General features: G+C 40.3%; 1 protein-coding gene across 1 annotated transcript in view; it reads right to left on the bottom strand.

Moving 5' to 3' along the window:
* Positions 1-23,447, bottom strand: part of BMPER (BMP binding endothelial regulator) — a 235,546-nt gene that overhangs the window by 33,948 nt on the left and 178,151 nt on the right. The gene's annotated exons all lie outside the window — the stretch shown is intronic.

Here is a 23,447-nt window from a genome sequence, read left to right as displayed (position 1 = left end):
TTGTATTTTTAGTAGAGACGGGGTTTCACCGTGTTGACCAGGATGGTCTCGATCTCTTGACCTCGTGATCCACCCGCCTCAGCCTCCCAAAGTTCCAATTTTTAATAGGGAGCTTTAATCCATTTATAATTTTACTGATCACTGATCTATTTGAAATTTTGGCCTTCATCTTTTTGTGTTTTCTATTTATATTGGTTTTTCTTCTTGATTTTTCTACTTCCTGCCTTCTATTTCCTTTAGAAAAACCAAATGTTGTTAATGTCTGGTCCAGTAATCTCATTACTGGTTGTTTCTCCTTCAGAAACAAGGGATCAGAAAGCACATATGCATGAAGATGTTCCATGTATGCAGCATTACTTACAATGTTGAACTAGAAACATATGTCCAACAGTAGAGAACATGACGAAATGTTTTATAACCACTAGAAGTATTTTTGAAGCTTATGTAGCATAAGAAAATGTTAATGATGTGCTATTGGGAGAAAAAGCAGAATACATTATTTCATGTATACCATGTGTACCATGATTTAAACTATGTAAAAAAAGTTGGTACTTGGTTCAAAGATGTTCAGCCCATCTGGTTCCTTTGAGCAGCACTGCCCTCCTCTGCTGCGGGTACTACGTGGGTACCCTGGCACATGCAATGTTAACATTTAACTCAGCTTGTATCACACATCCCTCGTTGTTTTTCACTCAGTAGTCCTAGCCAGTGATGGATGTATTCATCCAGAAAGTTCTCCTGAACTTACTGCATTATTCAGTTCTTCAGAGGGTTCTCCAGTGAAACAGAAACAATTGCATGCACGTATATGTCACTGTATTGAGTGTGTGTGTGTGTGTGTGCGCGCGTGCATGTGTGTATAAGAGACAGTGACAGATTTTAAGGAATTTTTGACGTGATTGTGGGGGCTGGTAAATCCGAACTCTGCAGAAAAGCCTGGCAGGCTGGAGACCCAGGCAAGAGGTGATGCTGCGTTTCATGAAGTTGATCTGCTGGCAGAATTCCCCCTTGTTTGAGGGAGGTCAGCATTTTTCTACAAAGGCCTTCAACCAACTGAATGAGGCTCACCCATGTTACAGATGGTAATCTGCTTGATTCAAATTCAACTATTTTAAATTTAATTTAATCTAAGTGGTACCCATGCAGAGAAATCTAGAATAATATTTGAGTAAATATCTGGGTATGGTTGCTTAACCAAATTGACACACAAAACTAAATACTGCACTCATCATGTTCATGCTATCATTCGTCCACCCATCCATCCAGAAAATTTTCATTGAATATCACATACATGCCAGGCAGGCATTGTTGCCTTTCCTCTCATCCCTCTAATGGCAATAAATCCCAGCTCAAGTGATCACTCTCCCAGCACAGGGAATGTGCTTTGGAAATGTTCCCGCTCTTTGAGCAGGGAAGGCCTTGCATCAAAAATGAGAAGATGCAAAAATGTATAGTATCATGCATAGAAAGTGGGCTACTTTCTTTTAAATTATCTTTTGTAACTCTAGATTTTATTTTGTTTCATTTTAATAAAATGGAATAAATAAATTCAAAGCTTGGTTAAGAAAATGGAAATTAGGAAAAACCATACCAAAGAAACGTATTCAAGGTAGAAATTTAGTTCTCAGGGCTTTTCAAAGGTTTATGCTTAAAGCTTTAACACAAGAAATAAAAGTTCTGGAAAATGCTTTTCCATTCCCTTAGGATGGCCTGTGCTTATTACATTAGCAGAGTGTCTTTATAACTGGCCTTACAGAAACCTCTCTGATGCCAAATTGGCAGAACCTCTTCTATCCCAACCTTCTGTTTCTGGGTTGAAAAATGATTTTTGAAGCAAGTTTGGCTTATGCTATGCAAAAACTTTTCGGAGACCCGCAGTGTCCAAGGTATTAAATAACAGCTGACAAAAATGAAAAAATTATAGTAGTAAACAGGGCAATCATAACACTTTAGGTACCTTTCTTCGAGTTATCATAAAGGTTTTGGAGTTGAGAGGATAATTGTTTTATTGTCTCTCCCTAGGGAGACTGGATATCACGAGTGATTGTCAATCTAACAGCTTTCTTGTCTGTTTTCTATTAGTTATTACTTTTTTTTTTTTTTTTTTTTTTTACCTAGAAGGGGCCTGGGACAAGGTATGGCCTCCTGGTATGTCCTCCTGACAGCTAAGTTTGGTGCTTCTGACTCTAGGAACTCTTGAGACATCCTCACAGGAATGTAAGCCTAATACTCTTGACCCTGGTGGTCTTATAAAAATGACTGTGACAAATGGAAATAGCACCGCTTTATATTTGGAAACACTAAATTTCTGAGGTAGCTTCCCATTGATGAATGAAGCAATTTGACTTTTCGCATAACTGATGCTCCGACATTTTACTGTATTATAAACAATTTCCAAAAACATAAGGGTAGATGAGGTCTTGATTGGGGGATATGGATTTACATTGATTTTTCTTAAGATTCTGCCCCTTTAGCCTTTAATAATTGTTAACTGTCTATGTACCAATAATAATACCCATTAGGGAAAAAGAGTGACTTTAAGAATCCCAATCTGCTTTTCTCTTTTTCTTTTTCTTTTTTTTCTTTTTGGAGCCAGGGACTCCCTTTGTTACCCAGGCTGGAGTGCAGTGGCACGATCTCAGCTCACTGCACGTCCACCTCCCAGGTTCCAATGATTCTCCTGCCTCAGCTTCCCAAGTAGCTGGGGTTACAGGTGCATACCACCATGCCTGGCTAATTTTTGTATTTCTAGTATACACGGAATTTTGCCATGTTGGCCAGGCAGGTCTCGAACTCCTGACCTCAGGTGATCCACATACCTTGGCCTCCCAAAGTACTGGGATTACAGGCATGAGCCAGGGCACCCAGCCAGGATAGTATTTATGATTGCTGTTTTGCTGTTTATCGTTTGATTTCATTAAAAATCATGAAAACAAATAAACAGTTCAAAGAAGATGACAACAGTTGCTTGGAAAGGTAAAAAGAATGAAACATTTAATTTAAAAAACTAATTTCTAAGGGTCTCAAAATTCTCTATTAAATTCCACAATTCTGTAATTCTAAAAATGAGTCATTCAGAAAGACAAAGAAAATGAGCTGTCCCTGAGCACTGAAACACCAGCTTCTTCAAAGATCTAATATCCCACAAGTTTTCTTTCTTTGTAAATGTGGGAATGAGTCAGTAAGCTGAATAAGGCAGAGTAAAAGGCAGGTGGAAGAAAAACTCATTGTATTTCAAAAATCTTTTCTCTTCTGCCTTCATTAGAAGGAAGAAGTCAGTAGTCAATCAGCCAACTAGCCAGCCAGCCAATGTTTTACTAGGTAATAGGATTACAGTTATAAATAGGACAGGGAGGTCCCTACCCTCATGTAGTTTACAGGAGACCTCAATTTTAATCTCATTTTTTAAATCAACTTAAAAGGGAATTAGTTATTCATTATGTTTAAATGTGAGAACCAATGCCACCACATTAAAGGATGCTGGATGTCATTGGTCATCAAGAAAATGCAAACCAAAACTATAATAAAATACCACTTCATATCCATAGGATGGCTTTAATTAAAAAGTCAAAGTGTTGACAAGGATGTGGAGAAGTTAGAACACTCAGAATGCAAAACAGCAGCCATTTTGGAAAACAGTCTGGCAGTTCCTCAAGTAATTAAACAGAATAACCCAGCAATTTCACTTCTAGGTATAGATCCTAAAGAATTGAAAACAGATATTCAAACAAGTACATGTACATGGCACTACTCTTCACAATAGTATAAAGGTATTAATAGATACAATTCAAATGTCCATCAAACAATGAATGGATAAATAAATGTGGTATATCCATACAATGGAAAGTTATTTGACCATGAAAAGGATTGGGTTACTGATACATGCTACAATATGGATGAACTTTGAACACATGCTAAGTATGGAATGTTCAGAACGGAGAAATCTATAGAGATAGAAAGTAGTTTAGTGGTTGCCAAGGGCTAAGAATAAGGTGAAATAAAAGGAGAGTGATTGCTAAAGCATAAAGGGTTACTTTTAGAGGTAATAAATATGTTCTAGAACTGACAATTTTATAAGCACATAGCTATGAAAATAAAAAATATTAAATGATATATTTTCGGTCAGTGAATTATATATGTGTGTGAACTATATCTCAATAACACTAGTGTTTTTTTAATTTTTAAAGAACCAGTGCCATGATTATTGTCTCAAGAGATTAGTTACCTCTCTTATAAAATAATCATTCTATCTCCAAATACTTGTACTAGTTTATCTGTGCTGTTCTTACTCGTATTACAATCATTTGTGCACACATTTAATGCCCTCTGCTGGAATTCCAGCACCTGGAGGGAAGATATCTGCTTCATCTTTGTAACCCCTGAAGCACTCAGTTTAAAGCCATTTTTACATAGTATGCTTAATTCACTTTTGAAAAACTGAACCATCATTGGTCAAAATTAAGAATTACTTTATGACTTGGCAATTGCTAATTTAATAATATTTTAAAAACACACCCACATAGTAAATGACAGCCTTTCCACTTAACACTCTTCCTTGACTCTTACTGTTTTTAGGGTGGCCTGCAAAATCTGGCCTGGACCAGCCTCTTCAGTCCCAACTTATATACCTGTCCTCTGCTCTCACCTTGTCTTCTTTCAGGTCTAGAACTATGTGTTTGCCGCTTTCTACCACAGGGCCTTTACACTGGAGTTTTGTACTGCCCTCTCCTGATTTGTGTCCACTTTTCTTCAGATGGCAGCCCAAGCTTCCCTTCCTCAGGATGCCTTCCTGTGGCCAAGGACCACATCATGTCTACATGATAGTAGCTCACAAATCTTTCCACTTTTCCTTGTGACATTTTACACTATCACAGTTTGCAATGGCATTTACATGTATGATTAATTGATATGTTTTTTCTAAGTTGTAAACTCAGTGAGAACAGAGAGCTGCCGCTTTTATTTACATATGCATCTCCAATGCCTAGCACAGAGCCTGGGAACTAGAAGGCACTCAGTAAATAATTTTGAATGAATTTATGAATTGGATTCTTAATGGTCAATCAATAAAACAAAACTGCAGAAGAACCTCAGTGCTAACATGAGCAAGATTCCATAAATTGACAATTCATGCGTCAAATCTGGTTTGAAGAACAGATATACAAAGGGATGACAAGAATCCATAAACAGCAACTGCTGTTCACAGCCAGGGCCAAAAGTAGAACAGCATAGGACCTTGGCTGGCTGAATTTGCAGCAGCACAATATAAGGGTTAAATTCCTGGGACCTTGGGCCCCACAGGGATGGAGGTGAACTCCCAGAGATGCTGGAAAAACATGTGCAGATGTTGACGCTTGTGGTGCAGATGTTGACGCTTGTGGTGCAGATTACAAGAGGAAGGGGTAAAACACATGGCCACATGAAGGCAGCTGCCTAAAAATGGAAACCCAGGCTTATTATGCAGGAATCATCTTCCTCCCTCTAGATTAAAAGCAGAAAGGCAATAACAATGCCAATTGTGTTAATAAATGCTGTCAGTAAGAGAGAAGATGGTACCAATACTCATTCACGGGAACAGTTGTACTTAAAACCACTGGAAGAAGAAGCTAGCAGGAAAAAGACAAGAGACAGAAACATCACCCAGATTACCATGTTGGCATGAATAAGAAGGAACTTACAAATAAAACCAGTATTGTGGTTGAGTAATTATGCCCCTCGCAAACAATGTACCAGGCCACTTGGGAAGATAACTGGTCACCATGACGCCACTTTGATAAATATCAGACACTTTAAATCACACTTACTATTAGAAACCCATGAAATACAGATACAAAGTCTGTAGCACACTACCTGGCACATGATGAAGAACCTAATCTATGTTAAATTTTTAAGCTTATTATTATTAAGCCCAAAGTTTTATATTTTATTATTTTAAAAAAAAGGATGCTGACCAAAATAAATTCCAGATGGATTAAAGCTTTAAAATAAATAAAATAAAATAAATGAAATTATAAAAGTAACTTGAAGAAAATTTATGTATATTTCTTATGTAATCTAGGGACCAGTTAGTCCCATATAAACATAAATGGAAAGGGAAAACCTATAAACCACAAAAAAAGATACACTGACTACCAAAAAAGGTAACACTTGCATATGATAATAACTACTATAATCAGAGAAACAAAACAAATGGCAAAGGGAAAAACTGCAGCATACCATAAAAGGCTAATATCTTTAATACCAAAAGAACTCTCAAAAATCAATAGGAAAAAGAGGAATAACATTAAAAATGAGAAATCAATTTTTACTTATCACTTCTTTTTGAGTGATAAGAATTTCTTTTTGAGTTTTTTCTATTTTGATTGTTTATCTTAATGAAAATGTTAGCAAGGTGCATGCAATGAGCTGCTTGTTCACATATTTCTGGTTAAAATATAAAATTGACAATTGGCTTTTCTGGCTGCTATATAGAATATATATATTGCACCTTAAAATGTGCATGCCATTTGACCTAGAAACTCTACTTCTAAAATTTTATCTTAAAGAAATGAGGGTAAGCTCAACCATAACTGCGAATTATGTTCATTTTAATGATACTTAGAATCAACTTAAATGCTCAACATTAACAAAATGATTAGATAAACTATGACACATCTATGTTCATATTAAACGAGTTAATTTTTGTAAAGCACCTAAAACTTTGGTGCACAATAAGTTCTAATAGGTACATAATAAATGAAAAGAAAAAGAAAATATTATACAGGGATTTAAAATGATCCTATAAAAGAGTATTTACTGATGAGTGAGGATGTGAATACTATATTGTTAGACTGAAACATGCTGCAGCAGTATATACAGTATGACCTGAATGCTGTAAAATAAGTGTATGTGTGGATACACATACATGGATACCTCAAAATTTAAAAACCAGTTCTCTGGGTGAAGTAATTTTTACTTTCTTTATTGTCTATGTTTTCTAATTTCCTATAGCATTCATAATACATGTGTAAAACATTTTTTAACATAATGAATTTGAATTTAACTTGCTAAAAGGAAGAACTTTATAAATTTTGTAAACTCCCCCAAAAGTTTAAACAAAACTTATATAAAACTTTCTATAAATGCTAGAAAACAATAATTATGTACATTCTTTCATAACTACTTAGACAATACGAGATTATTTTCTTTTAGGTTAATTTCAGAATTGACAGCAATTCCCACAGACCATAATTCTGCCTTAAATTGTTTTCTCTTTAGAGGGTTTAAAAGAATCTTAGCCTGTGAGATTACCAGGGAATTATTTATCATTTTCCAATGCCAGCTGAGATTCAAACCAAAGTCTTGAATCCAGATTTACTCCACCTGGTTATTCCCAAATGAGATTTGTTTTCCACAGACCACCCAACTGCCTCCAAATGACTGTAACATTCAAGCCTCGGCCAATCAACAAAGTCTTCACAACCCAATTGGATCAACAGCAAAGTCCATCTGATTGATTGTGCAGACAAACCATATTCATGAAAAGGTAACTGGGGAACAAATTAAATTTGAACAAAAAAGGTTGATGCAGGGCTATGATGGGCAAAACCTTAGGTACAGCTCACCAGGACAAAACCTCTACTAATAATCTAGAACCAAAAAATTATGCTACTGAGTCCCTCGCATCCCATTTGAAATTCTATGAAACAGCAGGAGATTCCATAAACGCTTACGAAAAAATAATAAAAAGCTGTCTTTCCTCAATAATTTTTCCTACGAGTTGTTAACAGGACCATGTCACTGAAAACTAATTTCAGCATCAATCTTTCTTATGGAAATCCCAGCATTTACTTTCCTTGTTTTGCTTTCAGAGCAGGTTCGGCCATTGAACTTAAAAGAAAACTACTGAACCAGAAGGATTTTTCTCTTGGAAACATTTTAAGGGCAAAAGCAATCTTTATCTTTCCACACAAGTCCTTGAGTTCATGTCTCTCCTGAGAGACTTTAACCCCAGAGACCTACAATAATCTCTCAATCCTAAAATTAATATCAATTTTTCCATACCTAATTCTTCACACTTTCGTCTGATTATTCAGTTTGTATGCATTTATTACTCCAATTATAAATTATAAATTAAAAAGCAATCTGATCCAGATTGGAAAGAATAGTTTTGGGGTTTGAGACCAGCACCTTTAGCTTCCATAGAAAACCCTTCCCAGATGCAGCTCATCCCAGTTCGCCATACAACACAACTAAACCTTTCCATCCTAAATTCATTTGTACAGATTCTTCCAAATATCACAGGAACACACAGTATATAAAGTCTGAAAGCACATACAACAGTGATGAGGAAAGTGACAAACACACTACTTTTGTGATTCCAGACCAGCAGGCCAGCTGTTGTTCTCATCACTACATCCTTTCCTGAACCCTCCGGAGGCTTTGCAATCTGGCACTCACCCTTAGGGCTAATCAAACACAACAGGAAGCAAACGCTAACCTGTGCATCCACTTTCCTACTCCGTCTCCTGTTCTGTACCCTCACCTTCAACAAATACAGACACTGAGCAGGTGGGAGAAGCAGGATGGGGAAGGAGTCAACCACAGGGAAGTTGTTGGAACATGCTGGCTTGGGATCCACAATTTGAGATAATGTGTCCTTTGTGCTTACAAAGCCAGGTGTCCTTTGCCCATGAGAAGACCAAAGATGATAAAAATGCAAACTACAGTGCAGAGCCAATGGATACACAGCCAGCAAAGTCCACTGCACTCGAGAGCCAGTGGAAACCTTGACACACAGTTCAAATTCAGGTCGCTGCTTCAAAATCTCATCAGGAGCATGACTTCATTTGAAAAGTTTCAGGACAGTTGAGGGTTTTCCTTGGATGGCATTTCCCCCCTTGCTATATAGTGACTGTCAGCAAGATTCTCTGTAACATTAAAAACCAGGGGAATAAAAAGCAGCCCATTCTCAAGGGGAAAGAGATTTTGCAAGGATCAAAAAGAAGCTAGAGCAAGTGGAAGAGAACTAAACCATTGGTACTGGTTAAACCCAAGATTGTCAAATCTTCAAAGAAACCTTTTAAGTGCTGACATACTTAGAATATTGGAGTAAAGAAAATTAATTTCTCAAACAAGGTTGGCAGCAGGCATCTGGCATGGAGGAAGTTTTAACCTTGAGGCAGAAATCATAACTAGTTCATCTTTGTTCTCCCTCAGAGCCTAACTGGTACCCACAAGCAGAGAAAACTCAGTCACTGCTCACTAAGCTAACCTCCTTTCACTATTTTATTATGCCAGTTGAGAAAGTATAACAATTAATAGGAGAGCTGTTGGATGGCCCAGAGAATTAAACAAGGTAGAAGTTCATATCTCAATTGTGATGATTAATTTTACATGTCAACTAGACTGAGTCATAGGTGCCCAATATTTGGTTAGATACTATTCTAGGTATTTATCCGAGGTTGTTTTTAAGAGTAAGATTCACATTTAAATTGGTAGACTAAGTAAAGCAGATTGCTCTTCCTAATGGGTGTGGGCCCCATACAGTCAATTAAAGACAAAAAAGCTGACCCTCTCCTGAGTAAGAGAGAGTTCCTCCTGCCTGCCTGCCTGCCTTCCAACTGAAATACTGGCTTTTTGCTGCCTTTGAACTTGAGCTGAAACATCATCAGCTCTCTCTGGGTCTTGGGAGCCTGGTGGTCTTTGGACTGGGACTATGACATCAGCTCTCCTGGGTCTCAAGCCTTCAGACTCAGACTGAAATTATACCATCAGCCCTCCTGGGTCTCCAGCTCACCAACTCATCCTGCAGATCTTGGGACTTGTCAGACTCCATAGCTGTGTAAACTAATTCCTTATAATAAATCTCTTTCATACACATATACACACATCATATTGATTCTGTTTCTCTAGAGAAGCTATCTCAAAATCATCCTCCAACCTCTTCCATGACCACCCACTCTCTTGCAAGAAATACTGTAGGCTTAGACTAAGAGTAAAGCACCTGGTAGCCTATTTTAGTGTGAAAATAAGACCTACGTAATATTCAAGGAAGTATCTAATGTTTAGGAACATTCAAAAATCCATGGGGATTTTTAGGGGTTTTCCCATTGCAGTCCAAGTATTTGGCATCAGGTGAAAAGCAGAATTAAACAATGCATGTGTTTTCTATTTCCTGTGTAAATACTTAACAAAAACATACACAGAAAAAGCACAGTCAAAAAAGTCTCATTTTCTCCATTCTTATAATCAAAATCCATACTAAAGTTTACAGGGATACACTAAAGAGACTTGTAAGAACATGGAGGATCCACCCTTAAGGAAGGGAGCCAACAGCAACCACATGCTCTGTATGTCACTCATTATGTCATGATGGTTTCCAGCATTCTGAAGAACACTGCCCAGTAAGATCAGTGACCAAGAGCAGACAGTGAAAGAAAATTAACATGGAAACTGTGTTACCTCAGCCAGTGGGCTGTTGGCTCCAGGAATGAGCTGACTTCACAATAACAATTCATGAGACCGGTTCTACATGCCTTCTTAGCTTACCTAAGGTTGTGATGCAAGTCTATTTCTACTGAGCCAGGTTCATTTCACAATACTGGAGAAACCAGAAGTGTACAACCCCCATGTAGGTCTAATCTATCAGGGATCAGCATATCGAAAGATGAACAATCTCCATTAATTTGTCAATAGCACTGTTAATAATTGGACTTATGGAATCAGCACAGGCTTCTCACTGGTATTAACACTTTCAAATCTCTACAAAGTCTTGCAGATTCACATTGTAATCTGAAAAGGTATTTATTTGTTTTGTTTGTGCTATTCCCCATACTCAACACTGGCAAATGAGTATACATGCATAGCATTTTTAAAAATTGTACTAAGTGCTTTAAATATATACCTCATGTAACGGTTACAATTATGAGGTAGATATCAGGTTACATGCACTTTATAGACAAGGAGATTGAGGTCTAGGACACGTAAACCATTCTTTTAGTTACATACAGTAATGGTGAAGCCAGGATTTGAGGCCAAATGATTTGACAAGTCCTCACTTCTAGCCATTATACCAAACCTCAACACACCAGAAAACCCAATACATAGAGCACCAAACCTCATATGTCACACAGCCTCTACCAGATAAGGAGCTGACATGACATGAAATAAAAAGGAGGCTTATTGAAAAAACAATCTTATAACATAGAAAGCTGCCCTAGATTTATTTTTTAAGACCAGAACACAGAAGAGAGGAGAAAAACACCTGGGCCTGAGTTGGTGTCAGATTTCTATTTTACTTCTGAAAAAACCTAAATCGAAATCCAAATTACATAACGCTCCAAATGACTTGCTTAGCCAGTTGCCTTTGTTCCAATTTGGTCCCTGGAGGATTTCAGCCAGAGCTACTCTCTGAGGTTTGGCAGCAATGAAAAAATCTGAGAGAATTAGCATTCTAGTGTCCAGAGGATACAGTGACAAATTAGTTTGTGAATGCTGTTCAATTAATAAGCTCATCCAAATTGGCATCTCCCAACTGAGATTAAGATGCTGTGTGTTGAATTGCCACACCCATAGTTTCTGTACGCTAAAAACAATTCTATAAAGAAAAGATTTATTCTAATTCTGATTAACTTCTCTTGCATTAAATCAACTACTGGAAGTCTGCAATGCCAGGAACCCACACTAGGAGACATGAAATACAAATGTGCTCTAGTCCTCATCCTTGTGGCACTTACACCCTCTGGTTGAGGAGATGGGAAATGAGCCAAAGAAAGGACAGCAACAGAGGACCTAAATTCTGCTTAAAGACCACACAAGAAGCTAGATAGTTTGGTTAACAATCAAATCAATGGAGTGGTCAATTTATGGTTCATGTAGCAGTTCAGAGGAAAAGAAAAAGCATGTGTCAGTGAATAGGAAAGACTGCACAAATGTCATGAAATTTCAGCTAGATCTGGAAAGATGGGTAGGATTTGGAAAGATAAAAAAGAAGATTCTAGAAAAAATGGTCTGAGGCACAACAGATGACATTACACTCAAAGCCTGTCAGCCTGACTGGACTACAGGTTTGAGAAAGGAAGAGTTTATTTGAACAGGTAGGCAGAGTAGAGAGTAGAGCAAACCTTGGATGTCAAGGTAAAGAATTTGGAAATTTGTCCTGCAAGTAAAGTGGGCCACTTAAGATTTCTGATGAAAGGCCCAAATAGGCTGGGTGGTGGCTCACACCTGTAATCTCAGCACTTTGGGAGGCTGAGGCAGGAGGATCACGAATCAGGAGATGGAGACCAGCCTGAGAGACATGGTGAATCCCCGTCTCTACTAAAAATACAAAAATCAGCCAGGTGTGGTGGCACGTGCCTGTAATCCCAGCTACTTGGGAGGCTGAGGCAGGAGAATCACTTGAACCCAGGAGGCTGAGGTTGCAGTGAGCCGAGACTGCGCTACTGTACCCCATCCTGGGTGACAGAATGAGACTCTGTCTCAAAAAAAAAAGAAAAAAAAGAAAGAAAGAAAGGCCCAAAGAGCCTAAAGCAGCACTTGCATGTGGCACTCGCCAGGCAGACGTTGGGAGGAGACAGGATCTGGCAAAGCGGACTGCTTAGGAGTCTATGGCTGCAGAACAGGCTTGGGGGAATGAGGTCCTTAGACTCTATTGGGAAGTGAGACTGGCAAGGAGAGAAGGAGAACAGTGCTGGCTGAAACTGTCTACACACAGGGCACCATGTGTCCTTGCTCCACATTCATTTTCTCATTAGGGTTGAACAACGATTCAGAGTGTAGCTCTTATTCATCTCACTTTACAGACAAGGAAAGTCAGAGAAGTTATCCAATCGTATGACCTGCAAATGGAAGAAAAGTGATATATGTGCCTTGGATAAATCAATAGAGTCAGTAACTGGTTGAAAAGGGTGTGAAAAGCAGGATGGAGTCAATCATGCCTAATTATGCCTAAAACGTTTCAAACAGTAAAAAGCGGAAGGTCTTTCCTAATAAAAATATGCACCCAACAAGAGCACATCGGGCATGTAGGGTTCCCTTTCCAGGCTAGCTGTTTGCCCTGGAAGTGTCTGGAGTGTGCCCCCAGTAGAGCTACACAGATCACATTCCGTTTACTCCCACTTAGGACTGAGATGAGCTCCTGACTTGGCATAAGCCTTGTGCGTCTAGTCTTGTGTAGCACAAGCGTTGTTTTGCTAAGGATCAAGAACACCATCTGGAAGACAGGATTTGGGGCTGGGATACTTAAAGCCTGAATATTAATTCAATGCTTTTTAACCTAGAATAGACTGGGCCACCTTGAGAACATCTAAAATCTGATTGCTCTATACCCGTGATCCAGTAAAGGGCATCAGTGAGCATTGTTTCAGTGCTCCTCCAACTCAGGGGCCATGTTACTTTGAATGAAGACATGTCCCCAATGCACATGGAAAATAATTAACTTACTTCAAAGCAAAATGGATATGTTGGAAAGAACACAGCTACCTTTCTTAATTGGAACTGTGAAGTAAATATACACTCAGACATTAAATTGTCTCTTAGTCAAAAAGCCAGAAAGGGACTAACTTCATCCCTTTATCCTCACGAAGGAATCCACCTATCAAAAGTTATTTCATCTGCCATTGGAAAAATAACAAGGCTTGTGAGTCAAAGATCAAACTGTTCTCATCACTGGGGATTCCAGATATCCCTGATTGGCCCTCTATGGTAAACTTGGTTTCCAAGAATAAATGCGATTGACTTTGACAGGTCCTCAGGTCCTTTTAGTTTTCTTCCAACGTCATCTAGAGAGAAGAAGAACAAATCCCAAATTGAACCTGTCTTTTTAGACCTTTCTTAAGGAAGTCCAGAGCAGGACATGAGGGCATGTATGACTCCACTGTCACGTTGACAACCTGTTGCCAGCCTCTGCTGATATGCAGGAATGTGTTTAGAATTCATGTACCACGATAGCCCTGACAGCTCCCACTGTGCGTGCCATGCTTCCAATTGTGATTCATCAGTGAGATGAGATACAAAGGACAAGCAGTTAGCAGCAACATGACTCTACCTAATGCACTCATAAAGAGCCCAGAACATGGAGACACATTGGTATACAGCACCACTTGCCTTCTCCACCCCAGAGACCAGGTACTCCCTACCCTTACACATACCACACATTCCTAGCCAATTGTTTGAATATTGCAAGCAATTCCTGATTAAAACAAATCCAGAAGACAGATCATTTAAAATAAGCAAATAAAACTACATGTATGGAGTAAGGAACATCTCTGGGAATGCTTTAGCTCTGAAAATCCCTCCCATTTCCCTTCGTCAACTGAAATGTGTCTCTGAACATCTTTCACACCAATCTGTCAGGTTGGGAGATCCATGATAGTGACATCTCATGTCCTTTCTCCCACCCAAGCAATGGACAGAGGGAAGACAAGCTGGTTACCAGAGGCCAGGTAGTTAACCATATCTAAGACTAGAATGTGCCTGAGCTCATTTGGGGACTTCATCAGCCACTATGGCACATCCATGTTTCACCCCTAGAGTCAGACTGGTGGGTTGGATTGAATCACGTTTTTTTTTTTTTTTTTTCCAGATGTGGTTCTAGAAATTTCTTAAAAAAAAAATGGGAAAGTGGTCCTGAGCTCAGTAAAGTGCAATCCAAATGTCCTAAAAGGAGAGGTATATGAAAATGTCAAAAAAAAAAAAACAAAAAAAAACCCCGTGAACATTGTTTGACAAGCCCCAAGGTTTAAACACCCTACAACCATTGTCATGCAGCCAAAGCTAGAATTCAGTTCAGCACAACTCGCTGTGTCTTTGCTGAGCATCCCCTCTGACTTCCTCCAGCATATGCTGGGGTGGTGTTGGGAGGGGAAGGAACATAAACATGAATGACAAATGGCCTTTTTCCTCAAGAGCTTATCTCTCTTGAGGGAAGCTGTCATAGAAAGGAATCATGGTAGTATATCTAAGGCCAAATGGAATTAGTGCATAAAACAGAATAACTGAAGCATTAGAGAGAAAGCGGGGAACAACTCATCAATTTTAGCTGGAGAAAAGACTACTAGAAAGAAATAATCCTTAGCCTGGGCTGGAACAGGGAGAAGCAAGGAACAGCAGTCCCAGCAAATAACATAAGACATAAACAAAGGCAGGTCCAGAGGTAAGCACCAAGTGCATTTGGGGATTGCTAGACTGGATGGAGTACAATGTGGGTAAAAACGGGCAAATCCCAAAATGTAAGTTATTGCCAGATGGCATGGGGCCTTGAAGGCCATGCTTAGGAATATGAACTTGATCTAATAAAGAGAGTCAGTAAATCCTTCTGAACACGGAGAGGACACTGGACTTCACAGGTGGCCCCTGCACCTCCAGGGTGAGCTTGATCCTGAGGAAGACTGGCTTTCTGTTTTCCTTTTTGATTCATTCTCTCAAAGGTCATAAGAGGCCTGCTTTCTCAGCAACCCTTCAAACCTGTAAACATGCTCCCATGATGCTGTCCTTGTATTTTAATCAGAGTTACTTTTTCATGTCTTTCTCCTCTTTAAAGAGAAGCTATTTAAAAAATTTTGTGCTTCCAATACTTTCTCCCAGGCAAAATTCAATAGCAATCCCCATCCCCCTTTGCCTCGAGGAAGAATGGGAGAAATGCCTGAGCTTCAAATGCATATGATACTAGGGCAGTCAAAAACTAAACTTGGAGTTTAAATTTGGAGGAAAACAATCTCCTCTTGGACTCAGCTAGAAAGGAACTCAGACTGGGGATCAAGAGGCACCAGCTGGAAGACAGAAGGTCATGCATTGTTCCCTCCATAGAATACCGGGTTTCAAAACATATGGTTATGGGAAACATGTAGACCCTCCTGATGAATGCGATGCCTGCTGAAGTTTGACAACCACAGGCCTAAACAGACCTGGGAGCATAAGTGCCAAGTCCACTTAGAGCTCAGTACTGGCTTTCTGATAGTTGGATATTAACTGAAAATAAGGGCACAGCTCATGCTCTCCACATTTATGTTTGTCCCACCGTATTTTAAATCCCTGTTCCCAGAAGTGCGGTTCATGTCTCCTAGGAGTTTCTCTTCTTCCTCACAGTAAAATCCAGTACCCTTCCCACAGCCTGTAAAGCCCTGTATCTGCCCTTCCACTCTCCCCAGGGTCCTTCAGTGCCAGATACAGTGGCCCTTTGTATTTTTCAAGCTCTCCATGTGCTTCGTACTCTGCTCAGAAAGCATTTTTTCCACACTTGAGCATGGCACACTCCCTCGCTTCCTCCAGATCTCAGCTCAAAGGGCACCTTATCCAAGAGGGTCTCCCCGGCCGCACTATGCGAAACAGCCTCCAGAGCCCCACTTCGTTCTCCATCTCCTCCCGGCTCTGTGTTTCTTTGTGGCAGTCACCTAATATATTATATGTGTGTCTTGTCTGCTTATTGCTATTCATCTACACCCCCACTCTAAGTTAGGAGGGCCCAATCTCAGCCCTGATCACAATGTGTCCCCTGAGCCTAGCAGAGGAGTGCCTGGTGCAGAGAGGTCACTCCTCGCATGTTGGCAGTTGTGGTTTAAAAAGAGTGCCATTCGGCAAATCACACTGCCACGTGTGTACCTATGCAACAATCTTGCATGTTCTTCACATGTACCCCAAAACCTAAAATGCAATAAAACAAATAAATGGGGAAAAAAAAGAAGTCAAAGAATACAGAAAAAAAAAATACTAGCATCTCATACAACATAGTCTGAGAAACCCCAGGGAAAAGAGAAAGGTAATGAGTCTAGAAGAACTAGAATCAAATAAAAGTAGGACACGAGAACAGAAAATCAAACACCGCTTGTTCTCACTCATAGGCAGGTGCTGAACAATGAGAACACATGGACACAGGGAGGGGAGCATCACACACTGGGTTCTGTTGGGGGAAAATAGGGGAGGGACAGTGAGGGGTGGGGAGTTGGGGAGAGATAGCATGGGGAGAAATGCCAGATATAGGTGAATGGGGAGGAAGGTGGCAAATCACGCTGCCATGTGTGTACCTATGCAATAACCTTGCATGTTCTTCACATGTACCCCAAAATCTAAAATGCAATTAAAAAAATAAATAAAAAGAGTGACATAAATACTCTAGAATAAGGAGAAAGGGAAATATCAATTCTCCCTCCTTCAAGTAAGAGCCTCTAGAATGGCTTTGTGAAGAACACCTCTCTTCCACTCTATGTATGTGGTTAGGAGGGCCCTTGATTGATCTAAACCAGTGGTTCTCAAAGTGTGGTCCACAGACCAGTGGCAGTGTCACCCACCTCCGTCCTACTCAATCAGAAACTCTGGGCGTGGGGCCAATGATTGGCATCTTCACAGACCCTCCTGATGGATGTGACGCCTGCAGAAGTTTGACAACCACAGGTCTAAATGGAGCGACTCATTTTATTTCCCCAACTAGAGTGATTGGCTTACAGATGGCGACAACCCCAATCAGAACCAACGAGGAGAATGAGGCTTGCCGGGGTTTCTGGGAGAAAAGACTTGGTTGGTTGTCTAATTTGTCTGAAGCTCTAACCAGGAGGAACTGAAAGGAGGACGATGTCCTCACTTGAAACTAGAGCCAAGGCAGAGGAAGCTGTGGCAAAAATTGGAGAAAAGGCAAACCTGGGGGACCTCATGGAAACCTTGAATCAGGTCACGTGTGAAGTGAAATTCACCCTGGTTTTCAGTTACACGAGTCAATTAATTCCCATTTTTACAAATGAAATATGTTACTTTAACTACTTTAGTGGGTTTTCTTCATAGGTAACTAGGAAAAGATCTAATTAATACAAGGTGAGTAAAAGTACTTATTGCAGCCAAATAGGAAATGGGGGATGCCATCGAAGTGCAAAGGAAAGTGACATCGCCACACTAATACATGGGCACTGTGTGGTACACTGCCCTGAGCTGTGGCTTTCCACCACGTGAGGGGGCCCTGAGCCTGAGGCTGATATGGGAAGGGCCTCTTACCCAACGCTAAAGACAGCCTATGGAACAAAATGCATGGTTCGATGGAATAGCCCTGGTAGGAAGTAGGTCACAGTTCCCAAGAACTGAAGGACAGAACCCAGGAATCAGTGCAGGGATGAAAGGGTCCAGGAAGGAAATGAAAGGTCAAATACTTGAGCCACCTATACCTGGGGCTGCATTTCACTGGCCTCTTGCGGCTCAAGGCCTATGAAGGACCAAGAACAAAGCAGACACAAGTGACTTCACAACTCATAACTGTGAGCAATTTCACTGATTAGTGCAAAATTTTCTTGCCTTATATCTGCATCATCTATTGATTATTTTAAAATTCTGTTAAGAGATTTTCCAATTGATGTAGCTAATGAAGAAGGATGTCAGTGACAGACAGGTGACAGTCCGTGAAATGAGGGGTGCTGTGGGCTGAGACTGGTGTGGCTTTGCCCTCTGCAGGCACACACATCTGCTGCACATTCCATCTATTCCACAAAACAGTTACCTGGACTCCTTTCTCCTGCATGGAACAAAACATTGTGATGGTTCTATTAAAATATAATTAAAACTGTCAATGTGATCTCAAGGTTTAAGTGGAAGCATTTGGACTAAACTATTCAACAACACAGACTAGGCCAGACTGGAAATGTGTGTACATGATCTTTTTACACACATGATCTTAGTGTGTACAAAGATCATGTCGGGACCTTGTCGAATTTGCAGATTCTGATCAGGGCGTCTAGGGTGGGGCCAGGGAATCTGCATTTCTAACAGGTCCAAGGGTTGGATGGTGATTTGAATAGTAAGGGTCTAAACCTCATCCCAATGTGGTGACATTACAGAATGTGTGCTGGGGAGTGTGGACATGTCTGAGCATGCATATCTCTGTGTGTGTACATGGGTAGCAAGTGTATCCTCCTCACCCCAGATGTATTCTGCAAAGGAACATGGCCCTGACTCTAAGCTTACCATAGCAAGTCAAATAACCTACAGCAGTTATTGGAACCTAAGGCCACTGCACCAGATATAACGAACCCAGTAATATGGAATCCCTTTGAGAGCAAAGAGAAAATCCATTTTAAAACTCCACAAGAGGGGGCCAGGCGTGGTGGCTCATGCCTGTAATCCCAGCACTTTGGGAGGCCGAGATGGATGGATCATGAGATCAGGAGTTCGAGACCATCCTGGCCAACATGGTGAAACCTCATCTCCACTAAAAATAAAAATAAAATAAAAAATTAGCTGGGTGTGGTGGCAAGTGCCTGTAGTCCCAGCTACTTGGGAGGCTGAGGCAGGAGAATAGCTTGAACCTGGGAAGTGGTGATTGTGGTGAGCTGAGATGTGCCATTGCACTCCAGCCTAGGCAACAAGAGCGAAACTCCATCTCGAAAAAAAATTCCACAAGAGGGATTTATCTTCAGGAGAAAACTGATTTGACCCATAACATGAATGAATCATTGGCAGATGAGATTCTGCAAATTGACTTTATTATGCTGGGAGTATAGCACAGGAAACACACAGAGTCTTGGGGACAGATAGACAGGCAGCAGAAGGGGCTGGCTGTGTCAGCAATTTGGAGGTGCAGGAATGCACAACACTCCCTGGCCAGACCTCTCTCCTCCTGGCCCTGGGCAAACTCCTTCCTACCCATCCTTTTTAGCCCAGTCCAGATGTCATTTTCTCATAAGGGGCCTTCCCTGATTCATCCGCTTTCCCCTCCCCACACACATACACATAGTAGGTCTGGCCCTCCTGTATATGATCTTCTTACACAATTTTTTTTTTGTTCTTAGCACACATATCATAGCATAGATACATGTTTATGAGGATGTTGGTTGAATGTCTTCCTCATTCACTGGACTATAAACTCCATGAGGACAGGAACCATGCTATTTATCTCATCCCTGTAACCATAACACAGAGCACAGTGCCTAGAATTTAACAGGGTTCAAAAAATATTTACATAAGAATTAAATAGAGGGAGAGAGGAAGGAAACAGAATTTATTGGCCCAGTGTCCACTGACCTGCATCCTAGGCAGAGAATCCCCTGTTACATGCAAAGGCAGGAGTGCACTATTCTGGGAATAGGAGACTCAGTTGTCTCAGAATCTCAAAAAAAAAAAAAAAAAAAAAAAAAAAAAAAAAAAAAAAAAAAAAGAAGAAGAAAAGAAAACAAACAAACAAACAACAACAAAAAAAAAACTGTGGCTTCCCAAAAGTTAAGAATCACTGAGTACTAATATCACATCAATTGAGAACATCTTAAGTGAAATGTGAGAAAAAAAAAAATCCATTTCTTTCTTTAGAAACTGTTACTAAGTGGTCCTTAAAAGCAAAAAGATGAAAAGGGAAGAAACAGTTTACAAGTACATGACATTGGAACGAAGGATTCTAATATCATGATGAATTCAGCCTTCCATAGCAGGGTCAGACATGAATGTGTATTATCTTAGAATTAACACTATGGACCAGAAATAAAATAAAAAGAGAGAGAGTAGTAAGTGGCCATCATTTTGAAATCCATAAATTTCTCCTTAGAAGACAGATAAAACTGGTTTATTTAAAATTCAGTCAACATAAACCATAGCATATTACTTCCAAATAATTTTGACAGTTTTGTCAAAGTAGAACTAAACAGATAATTTTGTTGAAAAGACAAAAATCTTTTACAAGAAGAAAATACCCTCCAGAATGAAAATACATTATAGCACAAGAAACATTTGCAAGTTCCTAGTGTTTTAGCTTAGTTTAAGAAACAGAAAATTTGAGGATGGCTTACCAGCAGGAACCATTACCAGATTATGGTGGTTACAGTCAAAAACACAAGTTCTGCCTGGGTCAAACAGATTTGGTTTCAAATCCTGGTTCTGCCTCTTTCTTGCCTGGTTGCCTTGGACAATGTTGGTAACTCCTGTGGCTCAGTTTCCTCATCCACACAGGGAACAACATATGCAGGGAAAGCCCTTAGCTGCTGCCAGGCACATAGTGAGCACTCAAAAGTGTAAGCTCTTACTCCTGGCCTTATGACTGTACTGTCCATTATTATTACCCCTGGAATACATTATGAGGCTTCCCAGACTCCAGGCACATCACACATGTTCAGTCAGTGCCAGCTAACATGACTATCATTACCTCCTGTTATCAAAGGCTCATTATAGCAACATAGCCCCCTGTTTTCAGCCATCTGATCTTTTTTTCTCTTGAAGTAAATACCAACTTCAGCTTTCCTGCAGTCCTTAGTTGCTATGCATATCAATAAATCCTACTAGTGGCCACAAAACTACGGGTCAGTATCTGCTTAATATCCTTCCTCCCTGGCTTTGATCACAAAGACAAAATGAAGACTTCAATTTCCTGGTTTCCTCTTCATATGGAAAAGCTTTTAGGGGTTCTGAAAGGTCTTCTGGCCCAAGTTCTTTGAGCAGCTTAGATGCATCTACCTTCATGCTCACAGATGGGCCATTTGCTGGGGATACAATGAAGAAACCAGCTCACCCTCTCTCTCTCCCCTTTAAACTCCAAACACTAGGTAAGATGGTAAGGATCATAAAGAACAACTCTTTCATGTTAAAAGAATTATTAATTCCAGTATCGTCACCAGATTTCCCCATTTCCCTGCAAATCATATATTTTCCTACTCTCTATGCCCATTGACCAGACTCTTTAAAAGCCTGAAGCCAGTAAAAAGGAATCAGGTTTTTACAGATACATCCTGTTGGCTGTTCTGGGTGCACGGACCTGGACTCCTGGCTCTCGGCCTCTCCCTCCTGTGCATGGTGGGAGAGAATTTGGGCAGCTCTACACAGGAATGCTGGGCTTTGTTTCTGTCCAGCAACACAGCTGCATTGTATCCAGTGTTTTCTCCTTCCTCCCCTACCGGGTCCTCGAAAATTTATCCAAAAGTTACCAGAGTGGTTCCCCACACTGGCCTCTCTATGGAAAGCGTCTCAGCAACCAGGAGAGCTTTGACTCTGGATTCTAACTCTGAGTTCCCATATGACCCAGCCAAGCAAGTCCAGCACGTTCTCTGGGTATGACTTCATGAACGAGAAGGCAGTCAAACCAGTGCCCATTTTCTTCAAAACAACAATAACAACAACAACAACAACAACAACAACAAAAACCCAAGAGTTTAAAATACTATAGACCAAGAAAATGCCACTGAGCTCAAATTACAACTTTGGTCTATCTAGGTGAGCATAAGATTAGCTCCTAACGCTTTTAACCAGGGACCCACTTTGCATTGTCTCTAATGTGTAGAAGCTGAGTGTACAAAGACAAAAGAAACCTAAGCCCTGTTCACTCAAAGACTCAAAAAAGTCTTGAAATGAACAGTGGCTCAGAAAGTTAAGTCCCTTGGTGATCCACAGGAATCTGGGGGCCCACATGATCTTGGACTGGTTCTTCTTGTCATTTCCTCACCTGGTGCAGTGGTTCTCAAGATGTGGTTCCTGAACCCCAGCATCACCTGGAAACTTGTTAGAAATGCACATTTTCAAGCCCCACCTAGACCCACTGAATCAGCTCTGTAGGTGGTTCCATTTCATGCCAAAGCTCAAGAACTATGGATCTAACACATAGACTATGTAATAAGTATAGCAAACTACTTGAGAAATGAATGAATGATGAGTGAATGAAGAGTCTTGAGATTTACTGAAACCCTGCTCAGTATAATCAGCTCATAGTTAATGGCGAAAAACGCTGTAGGGTGCCCCCCACCCCTCGCCCATGTCTGGTGACTGCTGGTGCCTGAAACTGTAATAATTTAGCCTCTGCCTTTGCTTTCTGATTCACTGTCCGTACACCCTGAAGTCTATGGCACCACCCCACAGAACACCTGTCTCTTGGCTGCCTGTGCCAGGCTCTCCCTGGCCTCCGTGGCTGTGAACATGAAGTCTGCTATGGCTAGAATCTTTCCCTTTGTTCTCTTCCTCAGCCTTCTACTCCTCTTTTTGTCCAGCTTTTGGTTTCAGCCTAGAAGTCACCTTCTCCAGGAAGCTAGCCCCCTGGCAGAGTACATTTCTCATAGCATCCAGCATATCCTCTATCAGAAAACACAACTCTCTCTCTCCACATCATATCTGTGTTTACTCATGCTGCTCATTCAGTAACCTGCCCTGCAAGCTCTGTGAGCTAGAGGACTCCTTTCTCATTGCCTGGAGGACTCCTGTCTCATTCCAGCACCTTGAACAGTGCCTGATGTCGTTATTTAATCACTCAATTATGACTGTAAAAAAAAAAAAGATGCTCTTTTTGGTAATAGGTAATATGTGCCTATTTTAATTTATTATTGATTGATTTCATTGACTCCTGGACATGAATAGTTGACCATGAGTCTAGAAAAGTGCCTTTGGACACACAAATATAATTTTCTCAGCACTTTCTTCCTTAATAAAACTGCCAACCTCCAAGTCTTTTCTTTTTTAATGTATACACTTCTGGATATTTGGTCTCTACTATACAATGCTCCATCTCTGTGTGCAAGTGGCATGGACAG

Source organism: Cebus imitator, unplaced genomic scaffold, assembly GCF_001604975.1.
Source record: "Cebus imitator isolate Cc_AM_T3 unplaced genomic scaffold, Cebus_imitator-1.0 Scaffold734, whole genome shotgun sequence".
NCBI lineage: Eukaryota > Metazoa > Chordata > Mammalia > Primates > Cebidae > Cebus > Cebus imitator.
The sequence above is the reverse complement of the archived record's forward strand: the minus strand, read 5'-3'. Positions and strand labels throughout refer to the sequence as shown.